This window comes from Erinaceus europaeus, chromosome 19 (genome assembly GCF_950295315.1).
Source record: "Erinaceus europaeus chromosome 19, mEriEur2.1, whole genome shotgun sequence".
NCBI classification, from domain to species: Eukaryota; Metazoa; Chordata; class Mammalia; order Eulipotyphla; family Erinaceidae; genus Erinaceus; species Erinaceus europaeus.
In genome coordinates, this window is record NC_080180.1 from 18,109,228 (window position 1) to 18,134,237 (window position 25,010).

Below are 25,010 nucleotides of genomic sequence, written 5' to 3' on the forward strand. Positions count from 1 at the left end.
ATCTAGAGCAAATGGGGTACACAAATATTTATTATTGGATCAGGAGGGGGTGGCTCGGGCCACGTGGAGTCAGCCGAAAATGGCCTTCCCTGCTACCTCACCACCCGGGGGAGAGAGAGAGAGAGGCAAGAGAGAGAGAGAGCCGGTGCCGAGAGAGGGGGGGGAGTGGGAGGGCTTTTATTGGGCAACAACCAGGGGTGATGTGTCGGGACAGGATTGGTTGAAAAGGGCACTGCTAGGATATCGCAGGGAGTGGTAAAACCTGGGGGCATAGACTGCATCTGAATAATTCCTCAACATCAGTATGTTATTGTTGTTATTCTTATTGTTGTTGCATAGGACAGAGAAAAATGGAGAGGGGAGGGGAAGACAGAGAGAGAGGGATAGAAAGATAGACACCTGCAGACCTGCTTCACTGCTTGTGAAGCGACCTCCCTGCAGGTGGGGAACTGGGGGCTTCCAGTGGGATCCTTGCTTTGCTCTTTGTGCTTCATGCCATGTGCACTTAACCCAGTGTGCTGCCCACCTCCCACCCCATCCCCCACCCCCGTTGTGTACTTTTAAGGGCACAGTCAAACACAGAAGAGTGAGTGAAAGTAGCATTCATCAGAGGGGTAGAGAAAAACTGACATCATGGAGTAGTTGTTCCATCCTGGAGAATGGTGAATAAATATAAATATATATAAATATATGGATAACAGTTAGAAGGAATGATGAAGAAAAATGTGCTGCAGACTTCAAAATACTTAAGGAGACTTGTAAAATTCATGGTTAGAAGAGAGTACACCAGATTTCCATGCTTGAGGCCACAGTGGTGCCAGGTTCAATCCCTGGGACCACCATAAGTCAGAACTGAGCTCTTGTGTCGCTCTCTTTCTCTGTCTCCTGTGAAACTAAGTAAATATAGAGTTTTAAGAAATAACACATCTTAGGTGAGAGAAATAACTCACTTGGATAGTGCACTGCCTTGCCCAATCATAAGTAAGGAGGCTTAAGTGCTATGGTTTCTTTGCCTGTCTGTTTCTATTTAAGAAAAAAAAGGGGGGGGGTCTTAATATCAAGAATATATCTCCACTAGCACAAATTAATGACCTTATGGTTAGTATGAAACTATGCACTGTTCATATTTATTTTTCATACTATGCAGGAAGTTGACACCATTTTTAAAAATGAAATGGGATGAGTGCATGAATGATATTGCCATGACCTACTTACTTTTTATTTATTAACTTTTGGTGAAGCAAAGATCTCACACATATGTTATTTCACTGCTCTTAGACCATTTTTTCATTCAGGTGAAGAGGAAAAGAGAGAGGGATGCCGATGCTCTGAACCTTACTGGTGCCAGGACCCCAACTTGGGTCATGTGGGAAAATATGAGCCCTACCAGATGAGCTATCTCACTGGTAGCTACTTTTTACTCAGTGTGGGGGAAAGTCAGAGAGATCAAGGCTACCAGTACCAGTCAACTATCCTTGGAGCTCTCCCTCCTCCCAGCACTCTCCCAACCCCATGCTGCCCCCATGTGGTGCTCACAGACTGCAGGTGCTCACAGACTGCAGGTACTGTGATCTACCATGTGAGCTACTGAGCTATTGCCCAACTTCAACAAATATTTGTGAAAGCTGATTTGAATTAGCTTTCTGCTATGCAGAACAACAAGGTCACCTAGCAGCAGAGAGATCACCTGAGAAGAGAGGCATAGTGGAATCATGAGGTTTCTGAGTGCAGACTATCTGATTCACATCCCAACCACATACTAGCTTGGTGGACTTCTGTATGTTCTCCCTTCAACAGTGTCTTTCAAGCATTAGACTACTCACACTAGCTATAATGCATATTCAAATAACTGTTGTTCCAACTGAATGAATGAGTACATGTATAAGTCTTTAGAGTAGTTCTGGCACAAAGGAAGCACTAATTGAATTTCGCTGCCTTTTATTATCTTATTATTAAGACAAATGCCCTGAAATGATTGTTACTAAAAAAAAAAAAAAAAGAGGGTGTGGGATGAGGGAAATGTTTGCTAAAGATGTGGAAGAAAAGTAGCTCCATAGGTAGAAAAACTCCCCCAACCTCATATGTATATATATATACACATACATATATATATATATAGAGAGAGAGAGAGAGAGAGAGGTGGTGAGAATAGTGAGGTGGTGAGAATAGTGTGGAATTGTATCCCTGATGTTTTATAATTTTGTAAATCACTAATAAAAAATAAAATACATAAATAAATAACACATTAAATATAAAACAACCTGACATCAAAAATTGCATTGATATTGATAGCAGTAACAGATATTAATATTACTATTCCTGAGTGGCAATTAAGCACCAGGAACATATTAGTAATAATGTAAACCTTGCCTGGAAAAAGCCAAATTCTTTCTTCTTAGGCTGCACAGTTAATGCATGTACATTGAGCACATAATGTGGGTGAGGAGGCCAGTTAGCAAGACATATATTTTACAATATAAGAATAAGTCTAAGCTAAACAACACCTAAGAGGCATTTCAGGTCCTTTAAATACCCAGTCACTCAGTGGAAGCTTTACCATTGTAACCTGTCTGAGCCATTTGAAATGAAAGTAGTAGGGATAAGAAACACAAAGAATTTCTTCATTAAAACATTTAATAGAATTGTACTGTAAACCATGCCCCTCCCCCCAAAAAAGGAGTCAGTAGCAAAAATTCTATTGGACGTCCCTCTTTTCACATATGCTGAATGATGGGAAGGATTAATGCTTCTTAGAAAACTTAAATCATGGGGGCCGAGCAGTAGCACACTGGATTAAGCACACAGTGCAAAATGCAAGGATCCTGGTTCGGGCCCCAGGCTCGTCATTTGCAGGGGGTTCACTTTGCAAGCAGGTCTGCAGGTGTCTATATTTCTCTCCCCCTCTCTGTCTTCTTTTCTTCTCTCAGTTTCTCTCTGTCCTATCCAACAACAGCATCAGCAGCAACAGCAATCATAATAATAATAACAGCAACAACAACAGTGGAAAAAAGATGGCCACCAGGAGCAGTAGATTTGTGGTGCAGCCACTAAACCCCAGCAATAACACTGGAGGCAAGAAAAAAAAAACTCAGTTCAAAACTTATCTCAGTTTTTAGTCATGCATAAAGTGAATGATAGATTGAAAGGACTAAAAGGAATGTTTAAACTGTTTAGTTTCTGTTTTCATCAAAGATGTTTGTTGGGATACTCAGAAGCTGCACGATCATCTGGGTTTGCAGAGCCCGATAAGCTCTGGAGTGCATCCTGCAGCTCTGTTCAGGTTTCATGAGAAGCCAGATTCAGGGTGAGTCTTGAAGGCTGATCCATCACAAAAGCTACTCCCACTTCCCTCTGGAGAAAAGCTTAACCCAGAAGGGAGCTGAGAGGTGGGGGAGAGCAGCGGGTAGCTGGGAGCTAGTACAGCTGTGGGTCATTAACAATAACCACAGCCACAGCCGCCAGCATGAAAGGAAGCAGAGTGTGAGTATCCCTTCTCTTCCCCTTTCCCTGGAAGAAGCCATCAGGACAAGGCAGTTCAGAATTCAGGCTAGTAAGGAATTTTTTTTTTTTTTTTTTTTACTGTTTTACTTTATTTAAAGCCCTAGGATAGGCCAAACCTTTGCTTTGACTTTGAAATCTGGGGCTAAAAAGTCCAAAAATAAGAAGCACACTTCTGGATCTGTAGCACCACTGCCAGGTGGGTGTTGTCCTAACTGAAAGTTCCCAGCAGAATGGGGGCTTATTCCCCTGGCCTAGTGAGGGAGCAGAGTGACTCACTGCACTGCCCAGGGCTCTGCACCAAACAGGGCTCTGTTTTGGGTTGACTGGCCAGAACTATTTTTGCTGTCTGGTAGAAATGTTAATGCACTTCTAATTGCCTCTTTACTGAAAACAAAACAAAAAAAAACCTCATATTTATTTAGAAATAAAAGGAACCAAGGGAAGTCATTTCAAGGAAAGAATGAAGGGAGGAAAGTAACAAATCCTTTAACTTGAAAAATAAAGCTTACTGATGGCTTAATTTCTCTCTTTTGTCTTCAGAGTGTTCTTCATTTCATTCATCCAGGTCATTCTACTTGAAACTGTAAATTAAAAATATCTAAGCAGTTTTGACTATTTACTTAGTGGATGGCACAGACCCCTGTTATTTTACATTCATTTTTCATCTTTGAAATTTTTATAACACTAAGAATTCTATGGAAATAGATTCAGTTACAACATCTAATTATGTGAAGACACTAATTTTTATGGCCTTTTTTTTTTTTTCCTATTTCTCCTTACAGAACTTTGAAAGTGACATAAAGAATACTTTATAATGAAATCCGTAGGAGTTTTTGCCCTCTTACTAAGAATCGAGTTGCTCTTTTTATAAGGTTTAGAATAAATGCTGCGAATTTGGTGTTGAGGAAAGAATGATGTGGTGAAAATTTATTTGAGTAATAATAGAATAAATGTGAACAATTACAGTTAATCCTCCAGTTTTCCATACACTATCTAATCAACTAAATCTGCTGATCATAAAAGCAACTTCTAAAGTCACTGAGTCAAGGAAATAATGACATATTGTGGCATGACAAATGCCCACAAATAGTCAGATATGTGACTTAAGATTAGTTCAATGCTTAGGCATTCTTCCCCAAAAAGAACAGTTTTAGTCCCCCCAGTTTTTTTTTTTTTGCAGAAGTAGCATTGAAGATGAGTAAATTTTCTGACATTAAAAGGGAAAGATAAAATAATAAACATTTTATGCAAGGAAGAGTTTTCGCATAGCTTCTGCTTCATGTTATTTTTTTTGTGTGTGTAATCTAGCATTTTTATATAGTGTATGCTTGGTAGAGAGATAAACTATACATTTTGTAGAGAAAAACTAAAGTAAATACGATTTTATGTTTGGTTTTCTAAAAATTATTGAATAGATTTTTGCTGTTGTCTTGCTTTTAGCAGTAAAGAACACATACACTGTATTTTCCATACTCTTTCTAGATGTATTTATAAAGTTACATATTTAGTCCTGTTTAAATTGATCAATCAAGACATGAGGCTAGAAAGCTGCTAACACAGCCTTGATGTTTAAAACCTTTTTGTGTGAGGGCTGACTCGGTGAATTATGTCAGTTAGATTTTTTTCCTCAAGATCTAACTGGAGCTTGGTTTACAAAACTCAAATGGAATCCAACAAAAATAAGCCAAAAGGGCTAGCTGTCCTCATTTGTCCTGCTGTCCTCTTTTCAAGCTATTTTTTCCCCTTTGGTGGTAAAATTTTCACTTTGGGGTTTCCAAAATGCCATGACTGGCTGTATTTACATTTTGAATACCTAGTCATGTGGAAGTTTAATTCTCTATTGACACAGCTTTGAATGACATGTTTCTTTGAGAAAGGCCCAAAAAGAATGTTCTGGATTCACAAACAGCTGACATGAAAAATGGAAAGAAAAAATAAAGTCTATACACTGCTACTAAAACAATCTGAACAACTAAACTTAAAGTCTCTTAAAGGCATTGTTGTCAGAATCATTTACTCAGATCCTGTTGTAATGGGAGGAAAAGACGCTGAAGGAGAAAAAAAATGTTGTCAAGAGATGTTCGATATTTGTAGCAATAGAATTAGCAACAGAAGCTTCCTTGTGACAAAAGCCAGATGGAAATCACTGAAGGGGCTTTAGTTATAGGAAATGCAGGAACAGGTGCAAAACCAAGGAGTCTGGGGATTACTTCCAAGTTGAGTGAGATGGGCTTTCTGATTTGAGAGGGTACCCGGTGGCAAACTCTCTTCTACCACTGCTTCCCTGAGTTTCCAACCTGAGTGATAGCAGCATGCATCCTGAACTGATTGCTACAAACTAAAACTTTCTACTCAAGCTTGTATTGAACATGATACTGAGGGGTCACTTTTCCATAAAGACCTGCTGTGCGTGCACACCTGCCTCCACTCTGGATCCCAGGCACAATCTTCATGAATATCTTTATTTGCGCTGCCCTTCAGTACTGCGAACTGGAATCCATACTCTACCTCCTGATCCTGTGACTCTTTCCGGTGACCCAACAGCCTCACTTCCCAATTTCAAACATATGATACAATTCTTGTTTTCTTAAAATACACTCTTGGATGTTCACAAGATAGTCTAAGCTTTTCAAAACAGAGATTTTGGTTCTCTTCTAAATTTCTTCCATTCCTGATCTTTCCCACCTCAATACTGGTCCCACTAAATCTTTAATGACCATATAAGGACTTTAACTTGTTTTCTCTTATCTTATGTCTAATTTATCGCTAACTCCTGTGGGGCTTACTTTCAGACTATAGCTTGAGTCCATCTATCTTTACTGGTATGCCTTGCCTTTAGTTCAGCCCACCAGCATGGGGAAATTAACAGCCTCATCAGTGGTTTCTCTGCTTCCTCATTTGTCCCTCTACAACCTGATCATCAGAAAGCACTAAGTGACCATTTAATAATATATAACACATGCTTCACCTTCCTTTGCTTAAACTCCCCACAATGTGTCTTCCCATTGCTTTTAGAATAAATTCAGCCTCCTTAATCCTAACCCACAAAGCAAGCCATGAAACTTCACTGAATTCTAATTCTATTCTGTATTCCTCTCTCTCTATTGTTCTGACAACATGCCATACTTACCACTTCCTTAGAAACTATGCATTTCCAGAAATTGAACCAGTAAGAGCAAACAAACTATGGGCATCTATTACAATTTTATCTGTTTGAATCTAGCTTCCAAGATCACCTTTCAGGTGCTGCTCCCTCTAATAGTGTCACTGCTACATCATCATTAAATGTAATGTCCATGTCTCAATTCCATCTTCCTTTTTCTTGACAGTGCAATAGTTGCTCTTGTATACTCAGACCCTCCAGAATTTATTCCCATAAACTTGGAGGAATAGGATGGCTATGGGTAGCAAAGGAAAGTTAGCATGCTAAAAATTAAGCTGCTATAGCTACTGGCTCTCTCTCTCTTTTTTTAATCTCTCACTAATTATATGACATTGAGAAAGGTATATAACCACATCTCTGCTGGACTCAACTCTTTCACCTGTACAATTAAGTAACAAACTCCTGGGCTTAGCACAATGCCTGGGTCAGAATGAGCATAAGCGAATATAATCTAAAATTATTCTGTGGTTCAATATTCAACTTTGGAAAAAAGGCAGTGTATATAACCACAAGAAATTCTGGAGTGACTGTGTTTGAGTACAAAGGGAATTAAACTAAATCCTTCCAAGGTAGTAAATTCCATTTATTCAATCATTGCACTTTATTGTCTCTCTGCACTTGAACTCTGGGTTGAGCACAATTTGCTCTCAAAATAATGACTTCAACTAGAGAATGCCAAAAAGCCAAAATTCCCTCAGGCTATAATTGTGACAAATCTAACATGTGTTCTAAAAGAGTGATACACTGACCTAAATTCATTGAAGTAGTCCGAATTATGCTCTTATTTATGACTATGACAAGCGCTTTGACTACAGGACTGATACAGAAACAAATACTCATTTTATTAACTTCCCATAAATTTTTAGAAGGGAGGTTGTTTGTGTTTTAAGCAAAATTTGCAGCTTATTTTTTTAACTTTATCTCCAAGATTAAAAAAAAAAACAGGAAGTTAATGAAGTAAATGACACTTCTAAGGATAAAGTGTTGGGGAGAGGGGAGCTGTTGGTTTCATTGTGAAAAGGCTAACTGTTCAGAGGCTGAGGTGAGCCCAAGGCTACCAGGAACCCAGAGAGAATGACAAATGGCCTCTAGGAGGCAAATGAGAGAAGATATCAATAGATAGGCCATGGCAAAAGCAAGACAGAGAGAGAGAGAGATTCAAGGACAGAAAGTGGGAGGGGACCAGCACTCAGAAACAGATGTCACTGATGGCTTTCTTGAATCATTTAACACTTAGCAAATATAGAGGCATCTCTCACATGTGTGATCCCCAAATTTTTAACATGAAGGAAATATTGATAGATAAATTTTCCTGAAGTGCTTAAAAGAGGGGGGGAGGGGAGGGGCTGACAGGCCATTTTGCTTCCCACAAAGTTATGAGGAGTGCAGGTTAAGGCGCAGCAAGGAATAGAAGGCACCGGTATTGGCAGAAGGGCCTTCTCTAGGACACCACTTGCTCTCCAAAATTTGAAGCTGGCTTTGAATAAGCACCTGAACCTGTGAAAATTCTGTTTATGTGATTACAAAAAAATACTGAATTTAAATGCAAACATAAACATAGTTTTCACAGAATGCTTCTATATTCTTCTGTCTAATTTCTGTCTTCCCACAAGATCTTTATTTTCAGCTATATATAGCCTATCCTACATGCTAGTGAAGTGTTTCTCAAGATAACATCAGAATCATCCCGGGAGATGGCTAAATACGCACACTTCTAGCCCCCAACCTATACCAGATTGTTCTCTTCTACAAACTGTTAAGTATTGGGTTAACAACAGCAACAACAAATCTTTATTACTCATTCTCAGGAGAGCCAGTTCCATGTCCTGTTCATAATCAGTATGAATCCCTGAATGCTGGCTATCAGTCATTGACCGTCACCTGCACAGTGATTTTTCTGGAGCCATCAAAACACCCTAACCCAACCTTTCTACCAAGCAGTGCTTGAACAGACATGGAAGTCTGCAAATGGGTCAGCTGAGTCATAGAAATGCTCCCAGTTCCCAGTGAAGTACTGACTTTCTTTTGACTTGCAACACCAATGTCTCCGTGCCTTCCCTAAACTCAGGCCTGCAGAAAAGAAGAAAGGTGCTTGTAAGGGGAAGCATATTTAGTTTCAAAGTTTAACAGCTGAACAGGGAGTTCTCATCTGATCTCAGAGGAATTCCCTAAGTACTTAGTTACACTTTCCTGTCAACTGCTGCTTCCTATGGGAGAATTTCTGTATAGTCTATTTTTTACACTTTTCTTCTAAGGGATTTTGTCAGTTATTTTTGGCTCTCAGGCATATATAATTTAATATCCAGGATAGTATTACCTAATGGGAAAAGGCTTCAATCTGAGAATGATTTACTAATAGAAATGTTAGCACAAACCAATGGTTCATCTTGTATTTTTGTAGCACTTTGTAGATTTTCAAAGCATGTTCATAAATACATAGAAGCATTACCATTTCAAGGTAGAGTCAGTGAAGCACAGTTGGTGTAGAGGTGAAATAACTAGCACCTTTTATCTTCTCCCTGTTGTCCACTGCAGTTCTTTCTCTCGTCTGTCCCTTCTATTGATCTGATTGGTTTATCTAGTGGTGTTAGCCAATTTCTTACTGCGCATGTCACCAAGATCAGATCAATATTCCTTTGAAAATGTTCAATTCTATATCAAAAGAGCTTTCTCAAATATTATGCCTCACTTTTGTGTGATCACAAAATATGTAATAAAATTATTTTCCTTTTCTGTTGGAAGGATTTTCCAGAACATTCTAATCACTAGGGAGGAAAGGAAGAAAGAAAGAAAGGGAGGAAGGAGAGAGAGAGAGAGAGAGAAGAAAAAGAAAACCTAGAGATAAAGCTCAACTAGTAGAACATTAAACTTTCATGCTTGACTCTCTGATTCAGTCTCCAGCACCGATAATGTACTAGAATGCTACTTTACCTCCTAACAACCTCTTTCCCCCCCTCTCTCCCTCCTCCTCTTCCACTTTTTCCTCCTTCTCCTCCTCTCCCTCTTTTTCCTCCTTCTCCTCCCCTTCCTCCTTCTATTCTTCTTCTTCTTTTGTTCATTTCTTCTCCTTGATTTCTTCTTCTTCTTCTCTGCATTCTTCTCCTTTCCCTCCCTCCCTCCCCCCAATTCCTCTCTGTTTCAGGGGAAAATTTTCTCTCTCATATGTAATACATTAAAAAAAAAAAAAACTAGTATGGACAGTAACAGGATTTCCTCTCAGTCTTTGGAGCACATGCATTTTACCAAGGTTTAGAATGTGCCATTACCTTTCATGCCTCCTGCTAGATCACCATGATTTTCATTGATTTAACAGATCAGTGAGATGTTCTATAAAATGTCCAGATCATTCAGATCTCAAACATCTATACTAGGATAGGCAAGAGAGGGAAAATTCTGAACATATACTGTTATCTGTTCCATGTGGATCTGAATTGTTTGGTGTTGCTAATGAAAAAAAAAATTAAGTCATTTGTACAATAAACATGTGTCTACTAGGTACCTGAAGTCATAGTAGTCTACTTTTGCAAAGATATTACTTTTGCCATGGTAGACACCTCACAGCACATCCACCTACTTGCCCAAATCTAAAGTAACAGTAATCTTTGGTAATGGCTGAGGAAGCAATGCCTGCGATTATAGAGAATAGTAATGTTTAGTAGTCATTTCCTTATTCTACTTCTCCCATGTTCTTTTCAAGGATATAATCCCATCAAGTCTTCTCATTTTCCTTCTATATAAAAATATGTTTTACTTTATTATTGCCATTAACTTATATAAGAGATATATTCCCTTATTTCTCAATTATCTTGAAAGCCAAATTTCTTTACAAGATCCTAAATCATTTCTCTTGTTTGCAACAAGATTAACATTAACATAATTCTTACACTCCTTCGATTAACCTCTTAGTACTCTCTCTGATACACAATCCTAACAGACTTTTACCAATCTACCAAAATTTTATCATGGAATTGACAAAGCTTTTCTTTTTAGGATAACCAATCTCAACACTTATTCCACTGATCAGATATTTATCTTCATCTTGATTAACTTAATAGAAATATCTGACACAATTGATCATCTCTCTTAACAATTCTTTTATCTACTTTTTTTCCTACTTTTTGTTTCTCACTGGTCATTCCTTTCTGGTATTCCCTACTAATTCTTTCTCTTCTAATATTTGTTGAAAAGTTATTTGAACTTACTTCTGATATTCTCGCCTCAGTCTTCTACATCTCAGTAAATAGCAATGCCTTCTTTGGAGTCAGAAAGTCTTACTATTCTCTTAACTCCTTTTCTTAGCTTATAATGGAAGTCCTTTCTTTGAGGAAATCCTATAGTTTTGCCTTTAAAATTTATCCAGAATTCAGCCATCCCTTCTGCCCTCTCAAGTGATCTCAGTTATCATCACCTCTCATTTGGATTCCTGAAATAGACTTCTAACTAGTCTTGCTGCTCTGACCCTTCTTCATCCTTTCTACATCCACCAGCCTAAGAAATTGTCAGATTCTTCCTCTTCAAATTCCTGTACTCCAAATCTTGCCAGACTCTTTTTAGTTCCCACAAGGTAAATGTAAACTTCCCTGGAAACATACGCCATCCTACTTGACTTGATCCCCATTACTTCTCTATCTGTTTTCCTCACTCATCACTCTCCAAAACTCTCTTATTCTAAAACTGTCAGTGGCATCCCTAGCTATCTGCCCTGGCTATCTCTGCCTGGAAAAGTTTTAATTGAGCTGTTGCAAGTGTCTTCTCAATGAGATCTTTTCTCATTACCATACTTAACTAGAGACCCACTGCCTTTATCCTATGAATACTGTAATACTGATTTCCATTAATTTGCTTGTTTTTCATTTTCCCTTAGCACTTAAGTTTTTACACACTATCTTAATTATTTATATACTTTTACTTTTTTTTTGCTTAGAAGTCCTTTTCTTTCAGCAATACCCAAACTTAGAACAATGCCTGATGTGAGAAGTTCAAATTTATTCAACGAATGAAGCAATGTTTTTGTAGTTAATTAAAAAAATGAAACAAATAAATATACCACAAAAGAAAAGTCTCATAATTATGCCAAGTATCCATCCCCAAGTACACAAAAATTCAGAAAGAATTAATTTTAAGTTATTCACCAAGAGTAAAATCATGATATCCAAAAAACACAATCAAGAACAAAAAATAAGGTTGAGAGTTACATTGGCACTGAATTAGACAAATAAATCAAGGGGCCAAATGAAGTCATAACTATGAAACATAGCTACTGAAAAAAAAAAAAAAGGCAGCACTGACCTTGCAAGTCACTAGTAACAGAACCACATTCACATCCTATGGAAAGTAAAAAACTTAAAAAAAAAACATCACAAATTCTAGGTAAAACAAATGTCTAGATATGCAGATAACCTTAAAGCATTTAGAAGAAAGAGAAGAAACTTTTTGTAACTTTGATGTAGGAAAACATTTCTCACCAATGACTATGAAGGGATAAATCAAGTGGCCAGATGGTGGGTTCAAGCCCCCAGCTCCCACCAGCAGGGGGAAAATTTCACAAATGGAGAAGCAATGCTGTATATATATCTGTTTTTCTCCCTTTCTATCTCCCCACCCCCTCTCAATTTCTCTCTGTCTCTATGAAAAAAAAATAATAAATAGATATTTTAAAAAGATACATCACAAAGGAGTATACTGAGGAATGTGACTCCACTATGACAAGACACACCTTTAAAAAAGTGTCATCTTGGGGTCGGGTGGTAGTGCAGCAGGTTAAGCGCACATGGCACAAAGCACAAGGACCTGCATAAGGATCCCGGTTTGAGCCCCGGCTCCCCACCTGCAAGGGGGTCGCTTCATAAGCGGTGAAACAGGTCTTCAGGTGTCTGTCTTTCTCTGCCCCTCTCTATTTTCCCTCCTCTCTTGATTTCTCTCTGTCCTGTCCAACAACAATGACATCAATAACAACAACAATAATAATGATCACAACAACGATAAAAACAACTAGGGCAACAAAAGGGGGAAAAATGGCCTCCAGGAGCAGTGGATTCTTGGTGCAGGCACCGAGCCCCAGCAATAACCCTGGAAGCGGAAAAAAAAAAAAAAAGTAAAAAAAAAGCATCATCTACCTAGAGACAATACTGAGGAAATATTTAATTAGTAAAAGATGAGCATTTATAATAAATTTTTTTTTAATTTTCAAAAAAATAAGAAAAAGGAGTAATGTTGCAGAGAATAGACATAAGCAAAGCTGATGACCATGTACTTTATAGAACAAATGACCCATACAAGTCAAAATTACTATGGTATAATTTTCACAGTCATCTGAGTGATAAAAATCAATCAAGTAAGTCTGAGGATATTAGGAGAAGGCAAGAGTGTAAGTTGGTAATATTTTGGAGAACAACCTGAGAGATGAGAGAGTGGATTCTTGTGACCCAGGAACCCCACTAAGCACAGCCTCTTGTGAAACTGTCACCTCTGTGCTCAGAAACAGCCCCTGGAGAGTCAGGACAAACAGCACTTGATGGCACAGCAGGGACGTGGAGTTGAAGAGGAGACACTTGTAATTCAAGGTATTTGAGCTAAGCCATTTTGAAAGGTAGTAGAAATTATAGTAGATAGTTGGACTACATGGTCTAAGACTGAAAGTAGTTGGAACTGTCATATGAGGGGCAGGGTAGATTGCATAGTGGTTATGCAAAGAGACTCTCAGAGCTAAAGCTTCAAAGTCCTAGGTTCAATCCCCCCCACCACCACCATAATAAACCAGAGCTGAGCAGTGCTCTGGTTAAAAAAAGAAGAAGGAGGTGGAGGAGATAGGGAAAAGAAGAGAAAAGAAAAGAAGTCATTGTTCTATCAGGATGTTAGAAGCTAGAGGTAGAAAACATAATTTATATAAGAACTATAACCCGATTAATGGAATTATTAACACATACATAGAGCTTCCTAGATGATATTAGACCATAAAAGATGAAATTCAGGGGCCAGGAGATAGATTGCCTGGTATTTGTGTACGTAACCATGCACAGAGTCCCATCAACACAAGGGAGCATCATAGACACACTGGAAGAGTTCCATGGATGGTGGAGTCATGCTGAAGTGTGTTTATGGTCTGTTATTCTGTCTGTCTCTTGTCCTCTCCCTCTTTTCCCCCCTCTCTGGCTCTAAAATAGACAAATAAAAAAAATGATTTGGGAGGGCAGGTAAGATATCATGCAGTGCAGAAATCTTATTAGGGTTGCAAAACAATATGGTAAGTGCCATCCAAGTCAAGGGACAAGAAGAAAGTCTGTTAGGCCAGCAAAATTGCTCACTTGGATAGTCAGCTGTCTGCCATGTGAACCAGCCAGATTTAAGCTGGCCCCCACTGTATTGAAGAAAGCTTCAAGCTGTGGTCTATTTTGTTTCCCTCTTCTCTCTCTCTCTCTCTCTCTCTCTCTGCTTCTCTGCTTCCAAAATAGATAACAGAAAGGGAAAGGGAGATAGGGGAAGGGGAGAGGAAGAGAAAAGAAGACCTGTCAATACAGAGATACAATTTGATTTAATTTAATTTAATGTGGGGCTAGGGAGATGACAATGGTCATGCAAAAACAAACAAACAAACATTAAAAACCTACTTTCATTTCTGAGGCCCTGAGATTGCATCCAGGTTCAATTGCCAACCCAACCATTAGCCAGAGTGGAGTAGTGTTCTGGTAAACAAACAAACAATAATAATTTTTTAAAAAAGAAATGTGGTCCAGGAGGTGGCGCAGTGGATAAAGTATTGGTCTCTCAAGCATAAGATCCTATTTTCGATCCCTGGCAGCACAAGTACCAGAGTTCTTTCTCTCTCTCCTCCTATCCCTCTCATTAATAAATAAATAAAATATTAAAATGTTTTAATGGGTGAAGAAGGAATATCAATTTACATGTCCCTTTGATGAAATTCACATTGACTCTATGTTCTTTATTTTCAGGCAGAAATATGAAGATCTTATACTGTTACAAAACACCCTGCATTGTATTTCCAAATTCATCCACTGCATTCAGTTTTCTTTGACTGGAAATATTGATCTCATCAAGAGCAACCACAGAGCAAACTGTAGGCCTGGCAGAAGGCTTCCTCGTCACTGGGATGTTCTGGAGAGGAAGGTGTTATTTCATAGATCATTTTGGTTGAATTTGAAACTGCTACAAAATAAAGTCCATGAAGCAAAGGATAACCAAGTTGAATTTTTTTTCACTTAATTTTTTATCATTCATATGGATAAGCTCCAAAAGATAAAAAGAAATCATCAGGGCTAGGAAGACAGTTCAGTGTAATAATACCGTATCTTAAAGAGAGGACTAAAAATGCTGGGTAACGGCAAGAGGCTGGCTCACTTCATAATGGCCTTTTTGGTCAATATCACACCACCCCATCATCTGGGGTCCTAGTCAGAGAATTCTTAGATTCCCACACAAATATGATGGGCCTAGACCCCTAATGGAGGCCTCTCACCGCCATCACTAATCACTTCCATCAGGAATGTCATCATAAGCCTTCATGAGGGCATTCCCAGGACCTTGCCCTCACAATAAAGCAGCAGTGGTAGGGACTGCTCCACTCTCAAAAGGAAGGCAAGGTCATCCTGCCCTGCCACTTGAGAAGGACTGGTCCTGAAATGAGCGCAGCCTAGAATGTTCCCAGCTGTGACCATGGATGGTGATCCCAGACCAACAGGGACTCAGACTTAACTTTACTTGTGCTAAATATAAATATATATGGGCCTTGGGTCAGGTTGTTGGGTAAACAGTTTTATTCATAGATTTTTTTTCAAGAATGGGAACTATTCTCTGACCTATTCTGACTTTCTAGCCCTTTTCTCTACTCTGACACCATCTCCTCAGACAATATTTTTGTCCAACTCCATGTTAGCTATTAAACTCAAGCAAAACATTACAATAGTCATGGGCCCCTGGGAACATGGCTAGAATGGACTTCCTAGATTCTTTACACCCTAATATCCCTATTCTCATTTGATCTATTCCTACTTTTTGTTTCCTGTTCATTAATCATTTTGGCCCACTTTATATCTTGCTACCATTCATTCACCGAGTTGCAGACAATATCGTAATCCCATCCTGACTTTCCTAGGTAGACGATATCATCAATGTGTCCTGGAACCTCACCTCCCCAGAGCCCTACCTCACTAGGGGAAGATAGAAACAGGCTGGCGTATTGATCAACCTGCCAACACCCATGTCTAGTGGAGAAGCAGTTACAGAAACCAGATCTTCCTCCTTCTGAACCCCATAATGACCCTGGGTCCATACTCCCAGTGGGATTAAGAAAAGGAATGCTTTCAATGGAAGGGAAGGGATGCGAAACTCTGGTGGTGGGAATTGTACCCCTCTTATGCAAGGGATTGGACATTCATAATTAAATCAAATGAAAAAAAAATTTGGTTTCACTTGCAGGAGGGAAGCTTCATGAGCAATGAAAACAAAAGACCTGTCCCACCTTTCGGCCTCATTATCACTCTTTTTATTTATTTTTTATTATTATCTTTATTTACTGGATAGAGACAGTGAAAAATTGAGAGGGAGGAAGATAGGAAGGGAGATAGACAGAGAGACACCTGCAACACTGCTTCACCACTTGCAAAGCTTACCTCTGCAGGTGGGGACCGGGGACCTCATCTGCCACTCTTAACCTGAAGTCTGTCTCAATGAACAGATGATGAACTGATGAAATGTGCTAGCTCTAAATATATCTAGATTGATCGGCTGTACAGTTATAAATTTAAACATCTTGATATATTTCCAATAGTTGGTTTGCTTTACATTTTGAAATGTATGAAGGGACACTTTCCTTTTTTAAGATGTACTTACTTATTTTTTGAGGATGGAAAAGGAGGAAGGGAGAGAGAGAAGGAGGGAGGAAAAGAAAGAGCTAGATCAGAGCACCATCCTCTGTGTATATTTAGGAAGTGGAATGGAACTCACATAGGCAAGTGCTATGCTCTACTCACAGTCACCTCCCTGGCCACTGACAGAACTCTTATGACTAACAGACAATGCCTGGACTGTCAGCCCATCAGCATGTAGACTGTCTTGCTCCTGTCCATATGACCTCCTCCTCATGCCTGTCTGTGGTGGTCAACTCATCCGCGCAGAGTTAGAGTCCCATCACCCAGAATTTAGGATTAGGACTAAGATATCAGTTCAATTCTTTTCAGGAGGGAATTTAGAAATAGCCTCAACAAGGACCTGAGAAGCAGAGTAGTAGAAGTGGGGGAAAGCATTTTTTACTGAAAGACAGCATTTAACCACTTTCTGATAATTATTGACCATATAATTACTAATCCCTGTTCTGAGTCAAGCCTTTCATATTATAAACTCCACCAGGATTACAAAAAACAAAACAAACAAACAAAAAAAGACCCTGCAATCATTTCAGTGTCCCTCCCTTATTTTTCTGTGCCTCTTTCCAAAGCATTTCTCTTTTCAATTTAGTGACAGGAAAGGTAGACTGAATTAATGGCCTCACTCTGCAGAGACATGTGTGTAATATTCTCTCCATTCTGTCCCCACTCACGCACTTTACACATGTTTCTTATTTATTTTATTGGGGGGGGGGATCCGGAACACTGCTGGCTCAGGACTACTGTGGAGGGAGGGACTGGACCTGGGTCTCTCAAAACCTTGCTAAGCACCCCTTCCCTAGGCCTCTTTACTTCTCAATGGTTTTGGAATGGGACAAAGAATGTGAATTGATATATGTTGGCAACTCCAAGTGGTAACTTCATTTAGCTGATGGTTCTTTTGAAGTGCACATTCATGCTCAGCTACAAAAGAACTCCTAGCTGATGAGGGTATCAACACCACTTCCCAACAGCAGAGCCAATTTTCCTTAACAAAGTCCATCTGAGTTATCTTTCTGCTTTGAGCCCTTTCCATCGTGTTAGATATTCTGTCTCCAGTCTCCACAGTTCACTGTCTCCCTGTGGCACAGGAAGCTGGCCACTACAGACTGCACCTGGGGGCTTCCTTATAAACTGACTTCCAGCTGGGTTCAAACACTGAGAAGTAGTGGTGAGAAACTGAAAGGTAAGGATGAAAAGAAGTCAGCATGGTCTTCTTTGATCCATCTCTCTTTTGGCACAGAGCCTCAGAGAGTTCTGTTTCTCCGTGACTATAGCTCCTACAGGGAAGCCTCCTAAATAGCTCCAATTTTTACTGGGTCCCTATAAAATGAACTTTTCCTCCTGCTCCTTTGGCCCTAAATTAGTGTTACCTCTAAAGAGGGTAAAAATATTTCACTGTTATTGGCCTACAACAGTCTCAGTATGTGTTCTTTCCTTTCTTTTTTCTCTTAAGAACTCTGCAAGTCCCTTCATTAAAATTGCACTTATTCAAGTCATTTGAGATGAATTTTTAAATTGCAGGACCATGACTATGCTCTTAAGAAATTTTTAAAAAGGGAGAGAGGGGTTAAATTATAAATGACAAGTTACAATGAAGGGTTATCTAAGTCTTTGCCTATGGAAACAATTTTTCACAAGTGCCATAAATTTGATGTCGACTCTAGTTCTGAGATCATTCGCTTATTTAGGAACCAGAATTGTAAAGTTCTAAGAGAAATCCAGGTTCCCTGGATTCTATTCTCTAAACACAAACTCTGAAAGGTTTTGAATTTTTGCTTTCTTTTACTATAAGACAAATTTATTAACATACTTGACCGTGATTTCCTAAAAAAAAAAAAAAGAAAGAAAGAAAGAAAAAAACTAGTATAGTTATGGGCTCTTTGAAGTGTAACTAAAATAGGACTACTAACTATCTACAAAATGGAGACCCTCCAACTCGTCATATGAACAATTTCAGTCTTTAGGTTCATGATTAGTCAACAATTTGTTTGGCTCTATATGTTAACTCTCTTTTCAGCCACCAGGTTCCAGATGCTAACACAATGCAAACCGAAGTTCCCTGGGCAGAGGACCTCAATGTGTCCTGGAGCTCTGATTCCTCAGAACCCCGCCCCACTAAGGAATGAGAGAGACAGGCTGGTAACATGAATCGACCTGCCAATGCCCATGTTCAACCGAGAAGCAATTCAGAAGCCAGACCTTCCACCTTCTGCATTTTATGATGACCTTGGGTCCACACTCCCAGAGGTATAAAGAATAGGGAAGCTATCAGGGGAGGGGATGGGATATGAAGTTCTGGTGGTGGGAATTGTGTGGAGTTGTACCCCTCTTATTCTATGGTTTTTGTCAGTGTTTCCTTTTTATAAATAAAAATTTAAAAAAAAATAAATGAGTTGAACTACCAGTGATTCCCAAAGGAATCTGAGTTTAAAAATAAATTATCAGTAGTCTCTGAGAGGCCTAGTAGTGGTGTACCCAGTGGAGTGGTAGAGTACACATGTCACCATACCTGAGGACCTAGGCTCTAGCCTTTCATCTTCATCTGCAGTGGTGGAAGCTTCATGAGGGGTTGAAACAGTACAAATGTATTTTTTACTCTCTCTACCTCCCCTCCCCTTTCCTCCCTCCCATCTTTCTCTCTCTCTCTCTCTCTCTCTCTCTCTCTCTCCCTCCCTCTCTCTCTCTCTCTCTCTCTCTCTCTCTCTCTCCACAGAAGGTAAGCTCAGATCTACAGGGATGCAGAGGTTATAAAGGCTCCTGTGATGAATATGGGCCCCAGATCAAATCGATGGGGTTTACTGTTAATGGTATTTATACACTTCCCCATATTTGGAAGCCATTCTCTTGCCTGATACAGCTTTCTAGTCCTATCCTAGCTCTGACAACATCTCCCCAGACAATATGTTTGGTTCACCTGTAAGTTAACTGTGGGGCTCAGGCAAAAATTAGTAAAGTCATGGACCCCTTGGAATATACCTAAAATAGACCTACTAGCTTTTTCCAAAATGGAAACCCCAAATCTCATCTGCTATATTCTTGCCTTTAGGTGCCTGATTATTGAACAATTTGTTCTGCTTTATATCTTACTGTTTTATATCTTACTGTTTTTTCAGCCACCAGATGCTACCATGATGCCAGCATGACTTTCCTAGGCAGATGACCCCAGCAGTGTGTCCTGGAGCCCGCTTCCCCAGAGCTCTGCCACACTAGGGAAAGAGAGAGAGAGGTTGAGAGTATGGATCAACCTGCCAATGCTCATGTTTAGCAGAGAAGCAATTATAAAAGCCAGACCTTCCACCTTCTGCACTCCATCTTGATCCTGGGTCCATATTCCCAGAGGAATAAAGAATAGGAAAGCATTCTTTTTTTCTCTCTCCCTTTCTTTCTTTCTTTCTTTCTTTCTTTCTTTTCTTTTCTTTTCTTTTCTTTTCTTTCTTTTTCTTTCTTTCTCTTTTCTTTCTTTCTCTCCTTTCTCTCTTTTCTTTTTCTTTATTGAGGGATTAATGGTTTACAGCTGACAGTAAAATGTAATAGTTTGTACATGCATAACATTTCCCAGTTTTCCACATAACGATACAACCCCCACTAGCTCCTCCTCTGCCATCATGTTCCAGGACCTGAACCCTCCCTCCCTCACCCCAGAATCTTTTACTTTGGTGCAATACACCAACTCCAGTCCAAGTTCTGCTTAGTTTTTCCTTTCTGATCTTGTTTTTCAACTTTTTTTCTTGGAATTGCAGATCTTTTCATTATTATTTTTTATTTTTTCTTTATTGAGGGATTAATGTTTACAGTCTACAGTAAAATACAATAGTTTGTACATGCATAACATTTCCCAGTTTTCCACATAACAATACAACTCCCACTAGGTCCTCTGCCATCCTGTTCCAGGACCTGAACTGTGAGTGAGATCATCCCATCCCATATCCATCTTTCTGTTTCTGACTATTTCACTTAACATGATTTTTTCCAGCTCCATCCAAGATGGGCTGAAAATAGTAAAATCACCATTTTTAATAGCTGAGTAGTATTCCATTGTGTATATATAACACACTTGCTGAGCCACTCATCTGTTGTTGGACCCCTGGGTTGCTTCCAGGTTTTGGCTGTTACAAATTGTGCTGAACATATACGCAAGTCTTTTTGGATGGGTGTGTTGGGTTCCTTAGGATATATCCCGAGGAGAGAAATTGCAGGGTCATAGGGTAGGTCTATTTCTAGCCTTCTGAGAGTTCTCCAGACTGCTTCCCATAGGGGCTGGACCGATTTACATTCCCATCAGCAGTGCAGGAGGATTCCTTTGTCCCCACAACCTCTCCAGCATTTGTTGCTGCTACTTTTTCTGGTATCTGACATTCTCACAGGAGTGAAGTGATATCTCATTGTTATCTTTATTTGCATTTATCTGACAATAAATGACTTGGAGCACTTTTTTCCTATGTTTGTTGGCCTTTTGAATCTCTTCTGTGGGGAATATTCTATTCATATCTTCTCTAAGAATAGGAAAGCTTTCAAGGAATGGGATGGGATAAGGAGCTCAGGTGATGGGAACTATGTGGAACTGTACCTCTCTTCTCCTATGGTCTTGTCACTATTTCCATTTTATAAATAAATTTAAAAATAACATTTAAAAATACACAAAATAAAAAAGAAAAATATATATTGGCCACCAGGAATGGTAGACTTTTACAAGCACTGGGTCCTGGTAACTGAAAAAAAAAATCATTGATACTATCTTTGCTGAATTCCAACAGAGGAAATGACTAGAGTAATGCACCAATTGCTTTTGATGGCAACTAAAAAGGGCATATGCATCTATATGTGGAAATAAAATGCTATATAATTACTTTGCCAAAAATAGGTCCTAATCCAACATGTAATAGTATTCTTAATTAATATATACTTTAATAGACTCTAGGACTGATTTTAATTATAGCAAGTATAAGGCAGATATTGTTCTAAAATTGTATTTATAAATGATTTTGTATATGAAACACTGTTTTTCTTACAATGATCATAAACTCTCTTTAAAAAAAATCCCATTAATATATTAGATGCCTCTAAGACACAAGCAAGTTGAGTTTTCAACTTTCTTCAGACTAATATATGTTAAGGGAGTTTCTAAGCCACAGCACGGGGAAGGAAGCAGATGGAATCCAGTGGTCTCTCTGAGCTGAGAAGACAGAACTGTAAATACAAAAGCCTGACACAGTTGCAGTTTTCAGAGCAAAGGAGAGAAAGTGCTAGAAGGGACCACAAGATAGTACTAGATAACTGTGGACCACTCTTCACGTTCAGACCAGCTGACTGCCTGGGAAACACCCACGAAAGACATGTCTCTGATATATGATTACTGTAAAAAATGGTGACTAATCCCTAGCACTGCAAAAATGGTATCATCTGTTTTCCATCTACACCATGCCTCGGCCTCGCGTGAGCTTAATGTGCAGCTTGACGATACAAGAATCCGGCATGAAGCCCAGCCAGTCTATCTTGGCGTTACTCTCGATCGCACTCTGTCATTTCACGAACATCTCATAAAAACTGCAGCAAAGGTGGGCGCGAGGAATAACATCATTGCAAGACTGGCCAGCTCCTCATGGGGCGCGAGCGCTTCCACACTACGATCATCATCTCTGGCATTATGCTATTCCACTGCAGAATACTGTGCCCCAGTATGGTTCCGTAGCCCCCATGCCCACTTGGTCGATTCCAAATTATATTCGTCCATGACGATAATTTCTGGAACCATCCGTTCCACCCCAGTTCCATGGCTGCCAGTTCTTAGCAACATCGCCCCGCCAGATATTCGTCGGGATGCGGCATCATCTAAGTTCATTTCCCACGTCTACGCTCGACCGGACCTGCCAATATACGCGGATATCTTCGCCCACCCTGTCCAACGCTTGACGTCTCGTCACCCAATCTGGTCCCCTGCGCCTACACTGAACTTCTCTGTTCCAGACTCTTGGAAACAGAGTTGGCAGTCAGCTGAGGTAAAGAACAAACACCTCGTCACAGACCCCTGCAAGCATCAACCCGGCTTTGACCTAGCATGTTATGATTGCGCCCTCCTCAATCGCTATGGAACAGGCCATGGCCGGTGCGCTGCTATGTTCCATCGCTGGGGAGCCAGAGACGACCCGAACTGCCCCTGCGGCTCCAGACAGACTATGACCTACATAGTCAACGACTGCCACCTCTCCAGATTCAAAGGAGGTCTTGAAACTTTACGTCAGGCTCAACCTGACGCTGTTGACTGGCTACGGAAGAAGGGCAAACGCTAGAAGAAGAAGAACATGCAGGTAAGGGCGCAACCTGAGACCAGTGAAGAACCACATGAAAGAAGCCAGTGGAATAGTCCCAGGGAAGCCCAGTGTACCAGGGATCCCACTAGTCACTGGGGAAAGCATTGGAATATGCAAGAAAAGTGGATAAGATCCACAGAGGATATCACCTCAATTATGGATCAGTATCACCTTCAGACTATAGATTGCTCTGATCTCACCTAAGAAAACTTAATAGCTGGCTGGCAAAGTAGCTAACCTGGGTAGTGTGTAGCTTTGCCTTGTGCCTATGTTAGGGCGAGCCCAGTGCTAGCCACATGAATGAAAGCCAGTTTCAGTGCTGTGGTTTCTTTCCCTTGCTCACTCTCTAGCTCTCTGAGGGAAGAAGAGGTAGAGGAAGAAAAAGGCGGGAAAAAAAAAACAACTTAAATACAAGCCTGGAAAAAAAATCAGATTGTTCAAGCCTGAACAACCACAAACTTAACTGTATCCAAAAATTTAAAAAATAGGGAGTCAGGTGGTAGCTCAATGAGTTAAGCGCAAGGACCAATGTCAGGATGCTGGTTCAAGCCCCCAGCTCCCCACCTGCAGGGGAGTCGCTTCACAGGCGGTGAAGCAGGTCTGCAGGTGTCTGTCTTTCTCTCCCCCTCTCTGTCTTCTCCTTCTCTCTCCATTTCTCTCTGTCCTATCCAGCAATGACTATATCAATAGCAACAACAATGGAAAAAAAGGGCAACAAAAGGGAAAAATAAATAAATATTTAAAAAATTAAAAAATAAATAAATCTTTAAAAAAAAGAGTTTTTACTTCACTAGCTGTTTCCTTAGATGATGGGCTTACATGCAGCATACCCTGTGGGGTGGTCTTAAATGCCTCTACAATCTTAGTAATTGACAGTAAAAGTAAAAGCCGGGAGTCGGGTGGTAGCTCAGTATGTTAAGCACACCTGGGGCGAAGCACAGGGACTGTCTGAAGGCTCCCTACCTGCAGGGGAGTCGCTCCACAAGCGGTGAAGCAGGTCTGCAGGTGTCTATCTTTCTCTCCCCCTCTCTGTCTTCCCCTCCTCTCTCCATTTCCTTCTGTCCTATCAACAATGACATCAATAACAACAACAATAATAACTACAACAAAAAAGGGGCAACAAAAAGGGAAAATAAATAAATGAATAAATAAATGTAAAAAAAACTTTAAAAAATTTAAAAATAGAGTAAAGCAACAGACACTCCAGCAGGCTATTATATATGCTATAGGGAGGGGAGCCAGTCTCTGTCAACACCCGACCCCAATAAATCTTTAGTAAAAGAATTAATTTTGTGCAAGAGACCCTAGAGAGAATGTAGACTAACTTTAGATTAAAAGAAAAAGAAAAAAAGGCCTACAAAGGATCTAGTTTATGGAGAGGACAGAACTTATTCTTTCGTTTCCACCCATCCCCTTTATGGGTTACTTTTCTTAGTATTTGACTTTCTTTTCTAAAATGGGAACTGTGGCACTATTTTTCCTGGCCCTTCTTACTTCTTCCCAAAGTTATTTGCATTGAAAACTGTGTAGGTTGGTTAGATACTGAGGAAGCGAGAGAGACACCTGCAGCACTGTTTCATCACTCACAAAGCTTTTCCCCAACAGATGGGGAATGTGAGTTTAAATCCAAGCCCTGAGTACAGAAGCTTGCACACTCAACCAGTTGAGCCATTGCCCAGCCCCAGAAAGTTTTGTTATTATAGTCACATATTAAGATCCCCAACCCAAAGGAAGACTTCATAGAATCAATTTTTGTTATTCACACATTGAAGCTGCCTACTCTCTGAAATTCATTTGCATACCAAAAATTTACACTTGTGGCATTTTCATGGCTGTTTATGGTCATGTATTGATGACAAAAAAATTAAGTAAATGAAATAAATAAATAAAGTAATCACCCGACTAACATATTTCCAGTGGCAAAGCTGAGTAAGGCAATGCTCTCTCTATATCTTTCTGCTACCATAAAGCAAACACATGACATTTTTTTGGTCTATATGGAGACATATTTTCCTCTTTGGGGGCTTTTTGTTGATAATCTTGTTGTTTCAGATGGTTTTCAAGAAGTGAAGTCTGATGCTCCTAAATGCAAAAACAGCTGTGAAGTAATTTATGGGACAATCTACTTATATCCAATTCTCTATCTGTCCAACCCCT

General features: G+C 39.7%; 1 long non-coding RNA gene across 1 annotated transcript; it reads left to right on the forward strand.

The window, feature by feature from the left end:
• The first annotated feature begins 3,449 nt into the window (after positions 1–3,449).
• Positions 3,450–14,853, forward strand: LOC132534719 (uncharacterized). The gene is made up of 2 exons (XR_009546431.1): positions 3,450–3,480; positions 14,614–14,853. It is a non-coding gene; the product is annotated as an uncharacterized LOC132534719 (long non-coding RNA).
• The last annotated feature ends 10,157 nt before the right edge of the window (positions 14,854–25,010 follow it).